Source organism: Nicotiana tomentosiformis, chromosome 5 (assembly GCF_000390325.3).
Source record: "Nicotiana tomentosiformis chromosome 5, ASM39032v3, whole genome shotgun sequence".
Classification (NCBI taxonomy): Eukaryota; Viridiplantae; Streptophyta; class Magnoliopsida; order Solanales; family Solanaceae; genus Nicotiana; species Nicotiana tomentosiformis.
The window spans coordinates 87680100-87688091 of NC_090816.1; positions in this window are offsets into that span (position 1 = coordinate 87680100).

Below are 7992 nucleotides of genomic sequence, written 5' to 3' on the forward strand. Positions count from 1 at the left end.
AGAAAGACGGCTCGCTGAGGATGTGTATCGATTATAGGCAGCTGAACAAGGTAACTATTAAGAATAAGTATCCACTTCCAAGGATCGATGACTTGTTTGATCAGTTGCAGGGGGCTAGATGCTTTTCAAAGATAGATTTGAGGTCGGGGTACCACCAGGTCAGAGTTCGGGAAAAAGATATTCCGAAGACAGCCTTCAGGACCCGATATGGCCACTTCGAGTTCCTTGTCATGTCCTTCGGGTTGACTAATACACCCGCTGTATTTATGGACTTGATGAATACCCTATTCCGACCATGTTTAGATCTGTTCGTGATAGTATTTATTGATGATATTCTGGTTTATTCCCGTTCAGAGGATGAGCATGCGGACCACCTGCGAGCGGTACTCCAAACCCTCCGTGATCGTAAGTTGTATGCTAAGTTTTCTAAATGTGAGTTCTGGTTAAAGTCTGTAGCATTCTTGGGGCATATTGTATCAGATGAAGGGATAAAGGTGGACACTCAGAAGATTGAGGCCGTGAAATCTTGGCCTAGACCTACCACTCTGACAGAGGTTCGTAGCTTTCTAGGCTTAGCAGGATACTATCGGAGGTTCGTAGAGGGTTTTTCTTCCCTTTCGGCACCATTGACGAAGTTGACACAGAAAGAAACTAAGTTTCAATGGACAGAGGCTTGTGAGCGGAGTTTCCAAGAGCTTAAGAACAGGTTGACCTCAGCTCCAGTTCTAACACTTCCAGAGGGTCTAGAGGGTTATGCCGTGTATTGTGATGCATCAGGTGTCGGGTTAGGATGTGTCCTGATGCAACATGGGAAGGTAATTGCGTATGCTTCAAGGCAGTTGAGGAAGCACGAGAGGAATTATCCGACCCACGACCTCGAGTTAGCTGCGGTTGTCCATGCACTTAAGATATGGCGGCATTATTTATATGGTGTTCATGTTGATGTATTTACTGATCATAAAAGCCTACAATATATCTTCAAGCAGAAAGAGTTGAATTTGCAACAGAGGCGATGGCTTGAGTTATTGAAAGATTACGATGTTAACATTCTCTACCATCCAGGGAAAGCTAATGTTGTAGCAGATGCCTTAAGTCGCCGATCTATGGGTAGCTTAGCACATGTAGAGCCCAAGAAAAGACAATTAACTAGAGAGATTCATCAATTGTCTTCGTTGGGGGTTCGGTTAGTAGATTCTGAGGATGGTGGAGTTGTACTCCAAAACACTACAAAATCATCCCTCATAGCGAAAGTCAAGGAAAGGCAGTACGAGGACCCAGAGTTGGTCGAGCTGAGAGAGCGAGTTCCGCAGTAGAAGAAGCCACTGTTAGAGCTAAAGGGAGATGGGGTTCTCAGATATAGGGGTCGTTTGTGTGTTCCAGATGTAGCAGGGCTACGAGACAGGATTATGTCAGAGGCACATTATTCATGGTATTCCATCCATCCTGGGTCGACGAAGATGTATCATGACATTAAGGATGTGTACTGGTGGAATGATATGAAGAAGAACATTGCTGAGTTTGTCGCCCAATGTACTAGTTGCCAGCAAGTGAAGATAGAGCACCAGAAGCCTGGAGGGCTAATGCAGACTATAGAGATCCCGACATGGAAATGGGAGGCGATAAACATGGACTTTATCACGGGTTTACCTCGTTCTAATCGTAAGTTCGATTCCATATGGGTGATAGTCGATAGGCTCACGAAATCAGCTCACTTCCTACCGGTCAGATCTACATATACAGCAGAAGATTATGCAAAGTTATATATTAAGGAGATAGTGCGGCTACACGGAGTACCAGTTTCTATTATATCTGACCGTGGGGCTCAGTTTACAGCACATTTTTGGAGGTCATTTCAGAGAGGTCTAGGGACTCAGGTGAATCTCAGCACAGCTTTTCATCCACAGACTGATGGACAAGCCGAGCACACAATTTCAGACGCTCGAGGATATGTTACGAGTATGTGTGTTGGATTTTAAAAGAAGTTGGGATGAACATCTACCTCTTGTCGAGTTTGCATATAATAACAGTTACCACTCCAGTATTCAGATGGCTCCGTACGAGGCTTTGTATGGGCGTAAGTGCAGATCTCCTATAGGGTGGTTTGATGTTGGGGAATCTGGGTTATATGGGCCAGACCTGGTTCAACAGGCCATAGAGAAAGTAAAGCTTATCCGGGAGCGACTGTTGACAGCTCAGAGTCATCAGAAGTCGTATTCTGACGTGCGGCGACGAGACTTAGAGTTCAGGATTAATGACTGGGTATTCTTAAAGGTATCACCTATGAAGGGCGTGATGAGGTTTAGCAAGAAAGGCAAGCTTAGCCCACGGTATATTGGGCCTTATAGGATCATTCGGAGAGTGGGCCAAGTAGCTTATGAGTTAGAGTTGCCCTCAGAATTGGAGTCTGTCCATCCGGTTTTTCACGTATCTATGCTACGGAAGTGCATTGGCGATCCTACCCGAGTGGTGCCCACGGATGATGTACAGATTACAGAGGACTTGTCATACGAGGAAATTCCAGTTGCCATCCTAGACCGACAAATCCGCAATCTACGAAATAAGGAGGTAGCTTCCGTAAAGGTTTTATGGAGGAGCAAGAATGTAGAAGAGATGACGTGGGAATCAGAGGAAGAAATGAAGTCTAAATACCCCCACCTATTTCAAACTGAAGATATGGCTCGAGAAGGGATGCTACAACATAGCTCTATTCAGGCTAGCAGGTCAGCAGGTAAGCTTTTATTTTTCACTTTTTTTATTTATTATTTACGGTTGGTGAGGCAAAGTGTTGCTATTTATAAACATTGGCAATGTGTGGCATGCATAGTATGTTTTCTAGCTACGTACAGGTTGGTTTTAACCTAGTGTACGAAGGATACTCTGGCAAAAGTTTCCAAAGTCTCTAAGAGTAAACATTCGAGGACGAATGTTTCCAAGGGGGGAATGATGTTACACCCTATATTTTCGTACATAAAAATGCATCGTAAGCAAACTAATGTAGGACCAAAAATGAGATAATATTTAAAAGTATATAAATTAATTTAATCATGTTACCTCTGAGGTTACAAATATTGAAGATCATGAACAACAAGTACAAAGAGGGTTGGACGGTTCAGAAGATAAAGCAATTGAAGAAAATAATGTTTCGTCGAAAGTCGACAAGTTGGGAATGTTATAACATATACCTTTGGGGTGAGACTAGGGTGCTTAACATGATAAGGAGATTATGTTATGATTTATATTAGTCGTATGACATCCGTGTGTTATGTTTTGAAGTCAAGAGAGTTGTGGAACAAAAGTCGATGAAAGTCATCACAAGTTACATTCATAAGTTTTACTGAAACTTTGGGTCAAATGTAACTGCAATTTTCTCCCAATATACTTAGAGTTATGGGGTGTTCCACCCATCAAATTAAAGATCTATGAGTCTATTTTCCAACGCATTAAACCATTTGTCAATACGACATCGGAGTAGAAAGATATGGGCATTTGTGCGATACTGCGCAAGCTGCTAGGTGACAAGTAGGTGTGTCACCTACTTGCTTAAATGAGAGCCCAAAAAAATGGGCCATTTCGGGTCGTCCAAAGAGGCCTTTTAAGGGCCTATTTTCTTCATATATTAGACTTAAAATAGAGCATAATAACCAGACATAAGCTCTGCAAAGAATCCTCCCAAAAATTTCCCACAAACCCTAATTGATTTTCTCTCCCTTTCAAGTTCCAATTGGAGGTAAAACCTAGAGTTTGAAGAACCAAGATAAGAGCTGAGTTATCCAACAAATAAGGTGAGTTTACTTCTCTCTTTCATCCAATTTTTCTTCTGTAAATTCATGGTAAGTCGTTCTATACTTGTAAGAACTCACGGGACGGTGATCGGAAGCCGTGAGTTCGAGTTATTCACTTGTAGCGGACTGTTTTGTGGACTGTTTTGTGTTGCTGTTGGGCTGCGTGTTTTACTACTATTTTGTGGAGTTTTGGAGGAGGAAGTGGGTTTATAAACACCATATAAATGTAGGGTGGTTGGCTGGTCATTCGTCATAACATTTTCGGGTCGTTTGACACTACTACGGTGGTCGTTTTGTGTACGAAGAGATTGGGGTGTGTTGGTCTATTTTGTAGTATTTGATGGTGTATATAGGGCTGGAAAATGATGTATATATGTTGTTATTGTTATGTTCTTGTATTGTTGGTGTTATCTTGAATTTGGAGGAAGTAAGGATTATAGGGGAGATGCTGCCCGTTTTAATACAAAATAGGTTTGTCGTTCATTGTGCGATAGTTGTACCTTTCGTAACTTAACGATAGTATTATTATCATTCTTGTAGATTAAGGTGCGAAGAGGTGAGTTCAACTTGGTGATTGGAAAGATTGTGATAAGGTATGTTAAGGCTAAGCCTTCCTTCATTTTGGCATGATCTCGTAGCTACATGTGTTAGTAATGAGACAAAAAGAGAAGTTCATATTCATGAATTTATTCACACTATTCTAGTCTCATAAGTTACAATATTATTCCTTATCGAGACTCTATATTCAATTTTAGTATTGTCTTCTTCCAGTCAAGAGAGCAGCAAGCCTATATATACAGTATTACAGTATTTTCATTACCATCGAGCTATAATCGATGGGCAGGCCCCTATTGGGCAACCTCTGATCAGATGGAAAGTTATATACCGAGCCTACTATGGCCGAGCGCCTATGAGCGAGCCCATCATGGTCGAGATACATAGCCTAGTATGGCCGAGCGCCTATGAGCGAGCCTACTATGGCAGAGCAGTTATATATACCGAGCCTTATAAGGCCGTACAATTATTTTACTTACTATATTGAAGGAGTTGAGTTAGTATCAGCAGGTAAGTATATCTCCAGATCATCTTTGACTCCCAGTTACTTCCAGTTATTATATTATCAGTTCAGTTTTGATTTTTAGTTATGTTATTGCCTTACATACTCGGTACATTATTTCGTACTGACGTCCCTTTTCCGGGGATGCTGCATTTCATGCATACAGGTTCAGATAGACAGACGAGTAGATCTCCTCAGTAGGTGTTTCCCGAGTTCAGCCTGATCGGTAAGCTCCACGTCTTTCGGAGTTGCCAGGTCTAGAGTGTTGTGTACATCTTATGTATATCTGTATATATGTTATGGGTAGGTTGGGGCCTTGTTCCGATCGTAGTACATCTATCAATAGAGGCTTGTAGACATATCCTGTTGGTTAGTGCAGTATGTTGGGTTTGTAGGCCTGGTATGTTAATTTGGTGGTTTGTCAGCTGTAGTAGCTATGACGGCCTTTTCAGCCTAGCTTTATATTGTTGTTTAGTTAGCACTAGTTTCCATTCAGTTTTATATTTTGCTTCACAAATTGTCTTGCAAGGTGGCCCCATGGCCAAAGTATGACATTATGTGTTCAGAGTCCCTTAGTCGCAATTTGATACACCAGGTTAGGTGAGGCACCGGGTGCTTGTCTCGCTCCTAGGTTCGGGGCGTGACATGACTGTGCTTGGGTCAATTTGGTATTGATTTTGAGGTGACGTATACGTCAGGGTCATATTGGGCTAAGTGGTACTGGTTTGGGGCGACGCATGCACCAGGCCCCACGGCTATGTGAATTTGATTATTGCTTGGGCCAGGATCCTCCCCTCCGGAGTCTGATACTTACAGTGAGCGCAGGCACAATGATATATACACGTACTTTGGTGCAGAGCATTTATGCCAGGCACTTGTATAGTGCTGAGTGTAATTGTGTGTGATGGTGAGGGTCCTTGTGCCAGGCACAACGTGTTAAGTGTGGTTATTCTTGATGGTTTCACTATGATGATATTGAATTGACATATATATTTGACATGTAGTCATAGAGATGTAGTTTCCTCATGCTAGCTGGTAAATGAAATGTTTTATTCATGTTGGGCTTTAACTATTATACTTGGAAAACATGTATAAATTCCTTTAATGTGAACGAGCTGGTTATGATATCATTGAGTTATTTACTTACACTGTTTCCTTTATATCATGAGCTATGTTTTGATTATTGATATTGGTCACTGACTGTTTCTTCTGAGCTCGTCACTACTTTCAATTTAAGATTAAGTGTGTTACTTATTGAGTACATGGGATCGGTTGTACTCACACTACACTCTGCAATTCATGTGCAGATCCAAGTACTTTCGGACGTGGTGATTGCTAGAGTTGTGTTGGTACAAGCTTGTAGGGGACTACAAGGTAATTGCTGTGTCATCCGCAGACCTTGAAGTTCTCTTTTAATTTATCTCTGTTATTACTATTCTATTGTTCAGACAATTATATTGAGGATTTGGCCTTATATTTTGATATTCAGTAGTGCTCATGTATTCGTCGACTCCAGATCTTTGGGATGGTTGTAGTAGTATTATTGTTGTTTTTGCAGTTATTTCATGATATTTCCGTTGTTGAATTTATTAAATTCTATTTTATTGAATTTGCTGTTATTGTGAAATTGTTGGCTTGCCTAGAAAGTAGTGTTAGGAGCCGTCACGGCTCCGTTGGGAGTTAGGTCATGACAAGCTGGTATCAGAGCACTAAGTTGCCTAGGTCTCACAAGTCATGAGAAAGTTTAGTAGAATCTTGCATATCTGTATGAAGACGTCTATACTTATCTTTGAGAGGCTACCAAACTATTAGGAAACTTCACTTCCTTGCATTCTTGTCGTGCTAATTTATTAATTCCAAAATCTAAATCTTTACTCTTCTCTTCTCTCATAGATGGTGAGGACATGTTCAGACGGATCAGGCGGACATGCACCAGTACCACTAGTTAGGGCCGGGAGACGTCGGGGACGAGGTAGAGGCCGAAGTGGGTTCACAATGCATTTAGAGCAGCACATGTGGAGCCACTAGTTGCTCCAGTGGAGGAGCAGGTTCTGAATATTATTGAGCCGGTGGGACAATCTCAGACACCGGCGATACCTATTATTATACCTGGTCTTCAGGAGGCATTAGCTTAGATCTAGAGAATGTGCACGATCCTGGCTCAGGAGGGTACGGTACTAGTTGCACCAGTTATCTCATAGGTTGGGGTAGGAGCCAAGACTCCCGCCGCCCATACACCAGAGCAGCAAGCTCAAAGATATCAAACACCGGGGGTGTTACCAGTTCAGCCAGTTATTGCTGTTCGGGCCGAGGTTGGCCTACCTATATCTGATGAGAAGCAGAAGAGGTTGGAGTGGTTTAGGAAGCTTGATACACCCGAGTTTAGTGGAGGAGAGTAAGAGGATCCTCAGGATTTTCTAGAGCGGTGCCATCAAACTCTTTGCACCGCGGGTATTTGGACACCAGTGGAGTTCCTTTTACTTCCTTTTAGCTGACAGGGGCAGCTTACAGATGGTGATAGACTTATGAGTTGAGTAGGCCAGCTGGCATAGCCCCACTTACATGGCATGAGTTTTCAGTTCTCTTTTTAGAGAAGTTTGTTCCACGGACTCGCAAAGAGGAGATGCGTAGAGATTTTGAGCAGCTATGCTAGGGAGATATGAATTCGTAGATTTGTCCCGTCATTCCATATGGTTGGTTCCCAATCAGAGATAGAGAGAGAGAGAGGATCAGAAGGTTCATTGATGACCTAAACTATGGTCATTGTTACAGTTTGGCTCGAGAGGTAGATATGAAATCTAGGTTTGACTAGGTGGTCAAGATTGCTAGACATTTGGAGCAAGATTTTAGTCTTGAGTGTGAGGAGCGATAGGGCAAGAGGCCCCGTGGTTTAGGTGGTACCTCGTCTAGAAGTCAGTCACATCATTGCGGGATTCGTCCTTTTAGGCTCGCTCAGGAAGCTCATCAGATTCCTCGTGGTTCGTCAGTTAGCCATAGTTTATACAGTGCTCGCCTAATTCAGTCATCATTCAGTGCACTCCCAGCTCATAGCTTGTACCGTACTCCATTAGTTTAGGGTTCGTCCGCACCGGGTGCTACCAGTGGTTATTCTAGCTCTTGGGGTATGATTTACGCCCCACAGTCATTCCTAGT